Raw genomic sequence first — 12,606 nt, forward strand, 5'->3', positions numbered from 1 at the left:
TTAGCTTTATGACAAAAAAATATGCATAATCGTTGGTCTCATTAACTAACATATTCCTCTCAAATGTACATTTTTTGCATGATTCTTTCTGAAGTTATAATTACTTACATTTGCTTCCATCCTAGACAACTTTGCTGAAGAAAGTCTCCAGAGTTGGGTCTCATAGTGTCAGTTTGTCATGGGAACCACTCGATATGATTGGATGTTGCCCAGCTGTCGCTGCTGGAGATTTGCATAAAGTTGGGAAAGGCTGAACTTTTCCGCCTCCAACGCCACGTTTACCCCGCCCAATAGTCCGCCCACTCCGCTTCTCACCGCTTTCCTTCCATTGAAAATGAATGGGAAGCGGTGTTTCACCGCGCGGTGCTGACAGTAATGTACACGGGCCGCCCGTGTTCACGAGCCGTGACACATGCCCCTCTACTCTCTCTCTCCTCCAGGTGAGAGAGACACTCCTGCAATATAAAACCTACAGTGGCTTGAAGAGGAGGACATGCAGCTCCTCCAAACATAAAATCTCTTCAGAAGAAAGGGATATCAGGTCTATGATCGCATCACCGGCGGGACCGGGATAGAGATTTTAGCTTTAAGCCTATATGGATCGGGTTGAAATAAACAGACGACGGACTCTCCATCGCTTCCATCGCTCGAGAGCCCATTCTAGAATAGTCTGTGCAGGAATAGTGGATGCCGAGTCGCGCGCGTTGACACTGATTATATAAACAAAACGAGGAAAGCAGAATGATTGCACTGTTTAGACGGCTGAGTCGGAAACAAATTAAATAAATAGCAGCCTATATGAACTATACAATTAACAACAATGGAGTTTGAGACTTGAGCTTGCTGCATTTGCTAAAGGTAGGCCTACGTTATGATAAACAAATGCATAAGCTGATATTTGTACAGATAGCAAATTACGCACTATTTAAGCACACGGCATGGTATGTCATTTGAACCAAGATCGTGTAAATCACATTTCCATGTAAATAAATCAGTTGTAGCCTAATTTATATAGACTCCCACTCTGTATATAGACTCCCACTCTGTATTGTGATGCACTTGGCGCATGGGTCCCGTAGATGTGAAGCGAATTGGTGCCATATAGGAGGCTGTAGGCTATGCACCGGTGCCATTAAGGAGGTCGATACAATGCACCGCCCAGCCTATACTGCATGGGGGCTTTCTCCGCTTGTCTACGAGCAGCTGCTGCGGCTGTTACGGAGGGGAACAGGGTCATTAACAGAAAAATCAGTGGCACGAAATGATTACTCTAAGATTTGACAGGTGACAGACAATGAACAGGTTTCTCCCTCCAATTCAGCAAATCTGAATTTGAAGCATCCAAAACGGTAAATGTGTATGGCTGTCTGGCTGAGACTGTTGTGATGCACAATATAATGTGTATCTTCAGTTGTAAACAGAACACATGAAAACAGGGACATGGTTAGACCTATACATAATTAATATGCTGGACAAGTTTGTGCCTGGAATATTTTGTTTTTGTGTTCCTGCCTTTGATGATTTGGTTTTTGCATGCCGGGTAGAGGTCCCATTATTTATCAGTTAGTTTTACATACATGGGATATACCAAGAGAATGGGAAGGACTGCATGTGACTTTAGACAGTAAACTGGTAAGGAATTTTAGCAACAACGTGCGCTATCCATGGTCCTGAAGTTAACTTGGACAAAGGTGTTTCTAGTTAGGTATGAAGCAGCTTCCCTTTGAGCACAGAGGTCAATTCAATGTCTAGTTATCAACTAACATGAATTCAACGTGAAATCAACAAAGCATTTCACCATTTCATTGGATTTAGGTTAGAAGTTGGTTGGGAAAAAATACGAAATTCACTTACATTGATTACTTTAAAAAAGAAAATGATGTTTTCCACATCATTACATTATTTTTTTGTTGTTGAAATGACGTGGAAACAACGTTGATTCAACCAGTTTTTGCCCAGTGGGTTGTGTCCAGGTAATTGAGCCATTCAGGCCTAGAGAAATGTTGAGTGAGTGAGTAGGCCTATTATTGAGACACTGACCTTCAGATTCCAAGGCTCTCTCTTAGGATCTCTCAGAACAGAGGAGGGGAGGTAACATGTCAGTGAAAAGGAGCTTCATTTACAAGATTCACCCAAATTATAATTCTGTCATTTACTCATGTGATTCTCAAATAAAATAAAATCAAATTTTAATTGTCACATCCTTTGTAAACAACAGGTGTAGACTATGAGTGAAATGCTTATTTACGGGCCCTTCCCAACAATGCAGAACACAAAAAAACGAACAATAATAATAATAATAATAATAGGAAAATAATAGTAAGAAGAGTAGTAAATTCACAATGAGCAATGATAGCTTGGCTATATACATGGGGTACCAATGCCGAGTTGATGTGCAGATGTACGAGAAAATTGAGGTAGATATGTACATATAGGTAGGGGTAAAGTGACTAGGCAACAGGATAGATAATAGGCAATAGCAGCAGTGTATGTGATGAGTGTGGAAGTGTTTAAGTGTGTGTGTGGCGACAGTATGCCTGTGTGGGCATGTTATGTGTGAGTGTGTATATGTGTATGTGTTGGAGAGTCAGTGTAAGTATGTGTGAGTGTGTGGGTAGAGTCCAGTGTGTGTGCATAGAGTCAAAAAAAGTTAGTGCAAAAAGTGTGAATGCAGATAGTCCGGTCAGCTATACTGAAAAAAAATTAAACACAACATGCAACAATTTCAACGATTTAACTGAGTTACAGTTCATATGAGGAAATCAGTCAATTTAAATAAATTCATTAGGCCATAATCTATGGATTTCACATGACTGGGCAGGAGCACAGCAGCCATGGATGGTGGGCCTGGGGGGGGCATAGGCCCACTCACTTGGGAACCAGGCCCACCAACTGGGAGCCAGGCCCACCAACTGGGGAGCCAGGCCCAGCCAATCAGAATGAGTTTTTACCCAAAAAGGGCTTTATTACAGACATAAATACTCCTCAGTTTCATCAGCTGTCCGGGTGGCTGGTCTCAGACGATCCCACAGGTTTAGAAGCCGGATGTGGAGGTCCTGGGCTGGCGTGGTTACACGTGGTCTGTGAGGCCGGTCGGACGTACTGCCAAATTCTCTAAAATGACATTGGAGGCAGCTTATGGTAGAGAAATGAACATTCAACTATCTGGCAACAGCTCTGGTGAACATTCCTGCAGTCAGCATGCCAATTGCACGCTCCCTCAAAACTTGAGACATCTGTGGCATTGTGTTGTGTGACAAAACTGCACATTTTAGAGTGGCCTTTTATTGTCCCCAGCACAAGGTGCACCTGTGTAATGGTCATGCTGTTTAATCAGCTTCTTGATATGCCACACCTGTCTTGGCAAATGAGAAATGTTCAACATTTGAGAGAAATCAGCTTTTTGTGTGTATAGAAAAATGTGGGGATCTTTTATTTCAGCTCATGAAACATGGGACCAACACTTTACATGTTGTGTTAATATTTTTGTTCAATATATTTAGTTAACTATTTATCATTCTTATGGCTTAGGGGTAGAAGCTGTTCAGGAGCCTTTTGGTCCCAGACTTAGCGCTCCGGTACCGTTTGCCGTGCGATAGCAGAGAGAACAGTATGTGATTTTGGTGGCTGGAGTCTTTTACAATTTTAAGGCCTTCCTCTGACACCGCCTGGTATAGAGGTCCTGGATGGAGTTTGGCCCCAGTGATGTACAGTACCCACTAACCTCTGTAGTGCCTTGTGGTCGGATGCTGAGCAGTTGCCATACCATGCGGATATGCAGCCAGTCAGGATGGTTTCAATGGTGCAGCTGTATAACTTTTTGAGGATCTGAGGGCCCATGCCAAATCTTTTCAGCCTCCTGAGGGGGAAGAGACATTGTCGTGCCCTCTTCATGACTGTGTTGGTGTGTTTGGATCATGAAAGGTCCTTAGCAATGTGGACACAGAGGAACTTGAAGCTCTCGACCCGATCCACTAGATGTGAATGGGGGCATTTGGCCCTCTGTTTCCTGTAGTCTATGATAAGCTCCTTTGTCTTACATTGAGGGAGAGGTTGTTGTCCTGGCACAACACTGCCAGGTCTTTGACCGTCTCCCTATAGGCTGTTTCATCATCATTGGTGATCAGGCCCACCACCGTTGTACATCGGCAAACTTGATGATGGTGTTGGAGTCGTGCGCAGCCACACAGTCGTGGGTGAACAGGGCGTACAGGAAGGGACTAAGCACGCGCCCCTGAGGGGCCCCCGTGTTGAGGGTCAGTGTGGCAGATGTGTTGTTGCCTACCCACACCACCTGGGGGCGGCCCGTCAGGAAGTCCAGGATCCAGTTGCAGAGGAAGGTGTTCAGTTTCAGGGACAGCTTAGTGATGAGCATGGAGGGCACTATGGTGTTGAACGCTGAGCTGTGGTCTATGAACCGCATTTTCATGTAGGTGTTCCTTTTGTCCAGGTGGGAAAGGGATGTGTGGAGTGCAATAGAGATTGTCTCATCTGTGGATCTGTTTGGGCGGTATGCAAATTGGAGTGGGTCCAGGGTTTCTGGGATGATGGTGTTGATGTGAACCATGACCAGCCTTTCAAAGCATTTCATGGCTACAGATGTGAGTGCTACGGGGCAGTAGACATTTATACAGGTTGCCTTGGCATTCTTTGGCACAGGGACTATGTTGGTCTGCTTGAAACATGTAGGTATTACAGACTGGGTCAGGGAGAGGTTGAAAATGTCAGTGAAGACACTTGCCAGTTAGTGAACGCATGCTCTGAGTATGAGTCCTGGTAATCTATCTGGCCCTGCGGGTTTGTGAATGTTAACCTGTTTAAAGGTCTTACATTGGCTACGGCGAGCATGATCACACAGTCATCCAGAACAGCTGGTGCTCTCATGCTTGGTTCAGTGTTGCTTGCCTTAAAGTGAACATAGAAGGCATTTAGCTTGTCTGGTAGGCTCGCGTCACTGGGCAGCTCATGGCTGGGTTTCGCTTTTTAATCCGTGATAGATTGCAAGCCCCGTCACATCCGACGAGTGTCAGAGCCGGTGTAGAAGGATTCGATCTCAGTCCTCTATTGACACTTTGCCTGTTTGATGGTTCATCAGAGGGCGTAGCGGGATTTCTTATAAGTGTCCGGATTAGTGTCCCGCTCCTTGAAAGCGGCAGCTCTAGCCTTTAGCTCAGTGCGGATGTTGCCTGTAATCCATGGCTTCTAGTTGGGATATGTACGTACTGTCACTGTGGGGACGATGTCGTCAATGCACTTATTAATGAAGCCGGTGACTGATATGGTAAACTCCTCAATGCCATCAGATGAATCCCGGAACATATACCAGTCTGTGCTAGCGAAACAGTCCTGTAACTTAGCATCCTCTTCATCGGACCACTTCCGTATTGAGCGCATCACTTGTACTTCCTGTTTGAGTTTTTGATTGTAAGCAGGAATCAGGAGGATAGAGTTATGGTCAGATTTGCCAAATGGAGGGCGAGGGAGAGCTTGTTTGTGTCTCTGTGTGTGGAGTAAAGGTGATCTAGAGTTTTTTTCCCTCTAGTTGCACAGATGACATACTGGAAGAAAGTAGGTAAAAGGGATATCAGTTTTCTTGCATTGAAACCACCGGCCACGAGGAGCACCGCATCTGGATGAGCATTTTGTTGTAATTTTTATAATTTATTTCTTAGTTGGTAGATCAGCTTCCATCAATGCAATTTTCTGTATCATTTCCAGTTCGTCATATACTTTTCGGTAAATATATACAGTGGGGAGAACAAGTATTTGATACACTGCCGATTTTGCAGGTTTTCCTTCTTACAAAGCATGTAGAGGTCTGTAATTTTTATCATAGGTACACTTCAACTGTGAGAGACGGAATTTAAAACAAAAATCCTGAAAAAAACATTGTATGATTTTTAAGTAATTAATTTGCATTCTATTGCATGAGATGAGTATTTGATCACCTACCAACCAGTAAGAATTCCGGCTCTCACAGACCTGTTAGTTTTTCTTTAAGAAGCCCTCCTGTTCTCCACTCATTACCTGTATTAACTGCACTTGTTTAAACTTGTTACCTGTATAAAAGACACCTGTCCACACACTCAATCAAACAGACTCCAACCTCTCCACAATGGCCAAGACCAGAGAGCTGTGTAAGGACATCAGGGATAAAATTGTAGACCTGCACAAGGCTGGGATGGGCTACAGGACAATAGGCAAGCAGCTTGGTGAGAAGGCAACAACTGTTGGCGCAATTATTAGAAAATAGAAGAAGTTCAAGATGACGGTCAATCACCCTCGGTCTGGGGCTCCATGCAAGATCTCACCTCATGGGGCATCAATGATCATGAGGAAGGTGAGGGATCAGCCCAGAACTACACGGCAGGACCTGGTCAATGACCTGAAGAGAGCTGGGACCACAGTCTCAAAGAAAACCATTAGTAACACACTACGCCGTCATAGATTAAAATCCTGCAGCGCACGCAAGGTCCCCCTGCTCAAGCCAGCGCATGTCCAGGCCCGTCTGAAGTTTGCCAATGACCATCTGGATGATCCAGAGGAGGAATGGGAGAAGGTCATGTGGTCTGATGAGACAAAAATAGAGCTTTTTGGTCTAAACTCGACTCGCCGTGTTTGGAGGAAGAAGAAGGATGAGTACAACCCCAAGAACACCATCCCAACCGTGAAGCATGGAGGTGGAAACATAATTCTATGGGGATGCTGTTCTGCAAAGGGGACATTACGACTGCACCGTATTGAGGGGAGGATGGATGGGGCCATGTATCACGAGATCCTGGCCAACAACCTCCTTCCCTCAGTAAGAGCATTGAAGATGGGTCGTGGCTGGGTCTTCCAGCATGACAACACACAGCCAGGGCAACTAAGGAGTGGCTCTGTAAGAAGCATCTCAAGGTCCTGGAGTGGCCTAGCCAGTTTCCAGACCTGAACCCAATAGAAAATCTTTGGAGGGAGCTGAAAGTGCGTATTGCCCAGCGACAGCCCCGAAACTTGAAGGATCTGGAGAATGTCTGTATGGAGGAGTGGGCCAAAATCCCTGCAGCAGTGTGTGCAAACCTGGTCAAGACCTACAGGAAACGTATGATCTCTGTAATTGCAAACAAAGGTTTCTGTACCAACTATTAAGTTCTGCTTTTCTGATGTATCAAATACTTATGTCATGCAATAAAATGCAAATTAATTACTTAAAAATCATACAATGTGATTTTCTGGATTTTTGTTTTAGATTCTGTTTCTCACAGTTGAAGTGTACCTATGATAAAAATTACAGACCTGTACATGCTTTGTAAGTAGGAAAACCTGCAAAATCGGCAGTGTATCAAATACTTGTTCTCCCCACTGTACAATATATATATATATATATATATATATATATATATATATATATATATAATAGTGAAGACATAAAAACTATGAAATAACACATATGGAATCATGTAGTAACCAAAAAAGTGTTAAACAAATTCAAATATACTACCGTTCAAAGTTTGGGGTCACTTAGAAATGTCCTTGTTTTCAAAGAAAAGCAATTTTTTGACCATTAAAATAACATCAAATTGATCAGAAATACAGTGTAGACATTGTTAATGTTGTAAATGGCTATTGTAGCTGGAAACGGTAGATTTTTAATGGAATATCTACATAGGCGTACAGAGGCCCATTATCAGCAACCATCAGTCCTGTGTTCCAATGGCACGTTGCGTTTGCTAATCCAAGTTTATCATTTTAAAAGGCTAATTGATCATTAGAAAACCCTTTTGCAATTATGTTAGCACAGCTGAAAACTGTTGTGCTGATTAAAGAAGCAATACAACTGGCCTTCTTGAGACTAGTTGAGTATCTGTAGCTTCAGCAATTGTGGGTTCAATTACAGGCTCAAAATGACCAGAAACAAAGAACTTCCTTCTGAAACTTGTCAGTCTATTCTTGTTCTGAGAAATGAAGGCTATTCCATGCGAGAAATTGCCAAGAAACTGAAGATCTCATACAATGCTGTGTACTACTCCCTTCACAGAACAGCGCAAACTGGCTCTAACCAGAATAGAAAGAGGAGTGGGAGGCCCCGGTGCACAACTGAGCAAGAGGACAAATGCATTAGAGTGTCTAGTTTGAGAAACAGATGCCTCACAGGTCCTCAACTGGCAGCTTCATTAAACAGTACCCGCAAAACACCAGTCTCAAAGTCAGCAGTGAAGAGGCGACTCCGGGATGCTGACCTTCTAGGCAGAGTTGCAAAGAAAAAGTCCAGTGTCTGTGTTCTTTTGCCCATCTTAATCTTTTATTTTTATTGGCCAGTCTGAGATATTGCTTTTTCTTTGCAACTCCGAAGGTCAGCATCCCTGATGCTCCGGATACTCAACTAGTCTCAAGAAGGCCAGTTTTATTGCTTCTTTAATCAGCACAACAGTTTTCAGCTGTGCTAACATAATTGCAAAAGGGTTTTCTAATGATCAATTAGCCTTTTAAAATGATAAACTTGGATTAGCAAACACAACGTGGTATTGGAACACAGGAATGACGGTTGCTGATAATGGGCCTCTGTACACCTATGTAGATATTCAATTAAAAATCAGCCGTTTCCAGCTACAATAGCAATTTACAGCATTAACAATGTCTACACTGTATTTCTGATCAGTTTGATGTTATTTTAATGGACAAAAAAATGGCTTTTCTGTCGAAAACAAAGACTTTTCTAAGTGACCCCAAACTTTTGAACGGTAGTGTATATTTTATACTTGAGATTCCTCAAAGTAGCCACCCTTTGCCTTGATGACAGCGTTGCACACTCTTGGCATTCTCTCAACCATCTAAATGAGGTAGTCACCTGGAATGCATTTCAATTAACAGGTGTGCCTTGTTAAAAGTTAATTTGTGCAATTTCTTTCCTTCTTAATGTGTTTGAGCCAATCAGTTCTGTTGTGACAAGGTAGGGGTGGTATACAGAAGATAGCCCTATTTGGTAAAATACCAAGTCCATATTATGGCAAGAACAGCTCAAATAAGCAAAGAGAAACGACAGTCCATCATTACTTTAAGACATGAAGGTGAGTCAATACAGAAAATGTCAAGAACTTTCTAAAGTTTCTTCAAGTGCAGTCGCAAAAACCATCAACCGCTATGATGAAACTGGCTCTCATGAGGACCGCCACAGGAAAGGAAGACCCACAGGAAAGGAAGACCCAGAGTTACCTCTGCTGCAGAGGATAAGTTCATTACAGTTAACTGCACCTCAGATTGCAGCCCAAATAAATGCTTCACAGAGTTCAAGTAACAGACACATCTCAACATCAACTGTACAGAGGAGACTGCGCGAATCACGCCTTGATGGTTGAATTGCTGCAAAGAAACCACTACTAAAGGATACCAATCATAAGAAGAGACTTGCTTGGTCCAAGAAACACGAGCAATGGACATTAGACCGGTTAAAATCTGTCCTTTGGTCTGATGAGTCCAAATTTGAGATATTTGGTTACAACCACCGTGTCTTTGTGAGACGCAGAGTAGGTGAACAGATGATCTCCGCATGTGTGGTTCCCACCATGAAGCATGGAGGAGGAGGTGTGATGATGTGGGGGTGCTTTGCTAGGACACTGTCAGTGATTTATTTAGAATTCAAGGCACACTTACCCAGCATGGCTACCACAGCATTCTGCAGCGATACGCCATCCCATCTGGTTTGATCTTAGTGGGACTATCATTTGTTTTTCAACAGGACAATGACCCAACACACCTCCAGCCTCTGTAAGGGCTATTTGACCAAGAAGGAGAGCGATGGAGTTCTGCAACAGATGACCTGGCCTCCACAATCATCTGACCTCAACCCAATTGAGATGGTTTGGGATGGGATGAGTTGGACCCCAGAGTGACTGAAAAGCAGCCAACAAGTGCTCAGCATATGTGGGAACTCCTTCAAGACTGTTGAAAACTGTTGAATGAGTAGGTGTGTTCAAACCTTTGAATGGTACTGTATACAGTTGAAGTCAGAAGTTTACATACACTTAGGTTGGAGTCATTAAAACTCTTTTTTCAACCACTCCACAAATGTCTTGTTAACAAACTATAGTTTTGGCAAGTCGGTTAGGACATCTACTTTGTGCATGACACAAGTAATTTTTCCAACAATTGTTTACAGACAGATTATTTAACTTAGAATTCACTGTATCACAATTCCAGTGGGTCAGAAGTTTACATACATTAAGTTGACTGTGCCTTTAAACATCTTGGAAAATTCCAGGAAATGATGTCATGGCTTTAGAAACTTCTGATAAGCTAATTTACATAATTTGTGTCAATTGGAGGTGTACCTGTGGATGTATTTAAAGGCCTACCTTCAAACCCATTGCCTCTTTACTTGACATCATGGGAAAATCAAAAGAAATCAGCCAAGACCTCAGAAAAAGAATTGTAGACCTCCACAAGTCTGCTTCATCCTTGGGAGCAATTTACAAACGCCTGAAGGTACCACGTTCATCTGTACAAACAATAGTACGCAACTATAAACACCATGGTACCACGCAGCCGTCATACCGCTTAGGAAGGAGACGCGTTCTGTCTCCTAGAGATGAACGTACTTTGTTGCGAAAAGTGCAAATCAATCCCAGAACAACAGCAAAGGACCTTGTGAAGATGCTGGAGGAAACAGGTACAAAAATATCTATATCCACAGTAAAACAAGTCCTATATCAATATAACCTGAAAGGCCGCTCAGCAAGGAAGAAGCCACTAATCCAAAACCGCCATAAAAAAGACAGACTACGGTTTGCAACTGCACATGGGACAAAGATCATACTTTTTGGAGAAATGTCCTCTGGTCTGATTAAACAAAAATAGAACTGTTTGGCCATAATGACCATCGTTATGTTTGGAGGAAAAAGGGGGATGCTTGCAAGCCATAGAAAACCATCCCAACCGTGAAGCACGGGGGTTGGCAGCATCATGCTGTGGGCGTGCTTTGCTGCAGGAGGGACTGGTGCACTTCACAAAATAGATGGCATCATGAGGAAAGAAAATTATGTGGATATATTGAAGCAACATCTCAAGTATTCAGTCAGGAAGTTAAAGCTTGGTCGCAAATGGGTCTTCCAAATGGACAATGACCCCAAGCATACTTCCAAGGTTGTGGCAAAATGGCTTAAGGACAACACAGTCAAGGTATTGGAGTTGCCATCACAAAGCTCTGACCTCATCCTATAGAACATTTGTGGGCAGAACTGAAAAAGTGTGTGCGAGCAAGGAGGCCTACAAACCTGACTCAGTTACACCAGCTCTGTCAGGAGGAATGGGCCAAAATTCACCCAACTTATTGTGGGAAGCTTGTGGAAGGCTACCCGAAACGTTCAACCGAAGTTAAACAATTTAAAGGCAATGCTACCAAATACTAATTGAGTGTATGTAAACTTCTGATCCACTGGGAATTTGATGAAAGAAATAAAAGCTTAAATAAATCATTCTATCTGCTATTATTCTGACATTTCACATTCTTAAAATAAAGTTGTGATCCTAACTGACCTAAGACAGGGACTTTTTACTAGGATTAAATGTCAGTAATTGTGAAAAGCTGAGTTTAAATGTATTTAGCTAAGGTGTATGTAAATTTCCGACTTCAACTGTATATACACACACATACACACACACACACACACACATACACCACACACACACACACACACACACACACACACACACACACATATATAAAGTGCCTTCGGAAAGTATTCAGACCCCTTGACTTTTTCCACATTCTGGTAGGTTACAGCCTTATTCTAAAATTGATTAAATAGTTTTTTCCCCTCATCAATATACACACAATACCCCATAATGACCAAGCAAAAACATGGAATTTAGAAATTGTTGCTAATTTATAAAAAATAAAATAAAAATGTTTTTAAAAAAAGGTGTTATATTTACATAAGTATTCAGACCCTTTACTCAGTACTTGGTTGAAGCACTTTTGGCAGCGATTACAGCCTTGAGTTTTCTTGGGTATGACGCTACAAGCTTGGCACACCTGTGTTTGGGGAGTTTCTCCCATTCTTCTCTGCAGATCCTCTCAAGCTCTGTCAGGTTGGGTGGGGAGAGTTGCTGCACAGCTATTTTCAGGTCTCTCCAGAGATGTTAAAACGGGGTCAAGTCCAGGCTCTGGCTGGGATACTCAAAGCCATTCAGAGACTTGTCTCGAAGCCACTCCTGCGTTGTCTTGGCTATATGCTTAGGGTCGTTGTCCTGTTGGAAGGTGAACCTTTGCCCCAGTCTGAGGTCCTGAGCACTCTGGAGCAGGTTTTCATCTAGGATCTCTCTGTACTTTGCTCCATTCGTCTTTGCCTCCATCCTGACTAGTATCCTAGTCCCTGCCGCTGAAAAACATCCCCACAGAATGATGCTGCCACCACCATGCTTCACCGTAAGGATGGTGCCAGGTTTCCTCTAGAAGTGACGCTTGGCATTCATACCAAATAGTTCAATCTTGGTTTCATCAAACCAGAGAATCTTGTTTCTCATGGTGGTCTGAGAGTCTTTAGGTGCCTTTTGACAAACTCCAAGCGAGCTATCATGTGCCTTTTACTGAGGAGTGGCTTCCATCTGGCCACTCTACCATAAAGGCCT

The 12,606-nt window shown here is 42.9% G+C and overlaps 1 protein-coding gene across 3 annotated transcripts in view; it reads left to right on the top strand.

Moving 5' to 3' along the window:
* The first annotated feature begins 384 nt into the window (after positions 1 to 384).
* The window catches only part of LOC121578310 (mitogen-activated protein kinase kinase kinase 12-like), a 64,673-nt gene continuing 52,451 nt past the window's right edge, over positions 385 to 12,606 (top strand). For all 3 annotated transcript variants that reach the window (XM_041892600.2, XM_041892602.2, XM_041892601.2), the window contains exon 1: positions 385 to 858. The gene's annotated coding sequence lies outside the window, so the exon portion shown is untranslated. The remainder of the gene's footprint in view (positions 859 to 12,606) is intronic.

The sequence above is a fragment of the Coregonus clupeaformis genome, chromosome 12 (assembly GCF_020615455.1).
Source record: "Coregonus clupeaformis isolate EN_2021a chromosome 12, ASM2061545v1, whole genome shotgun sequence".
NCBI lineage: Eukaryota > Metazoa > Chordata > Actinopteri > Salmoniformes > Salmonidae > Coregonus > Coregonus clupeaformis.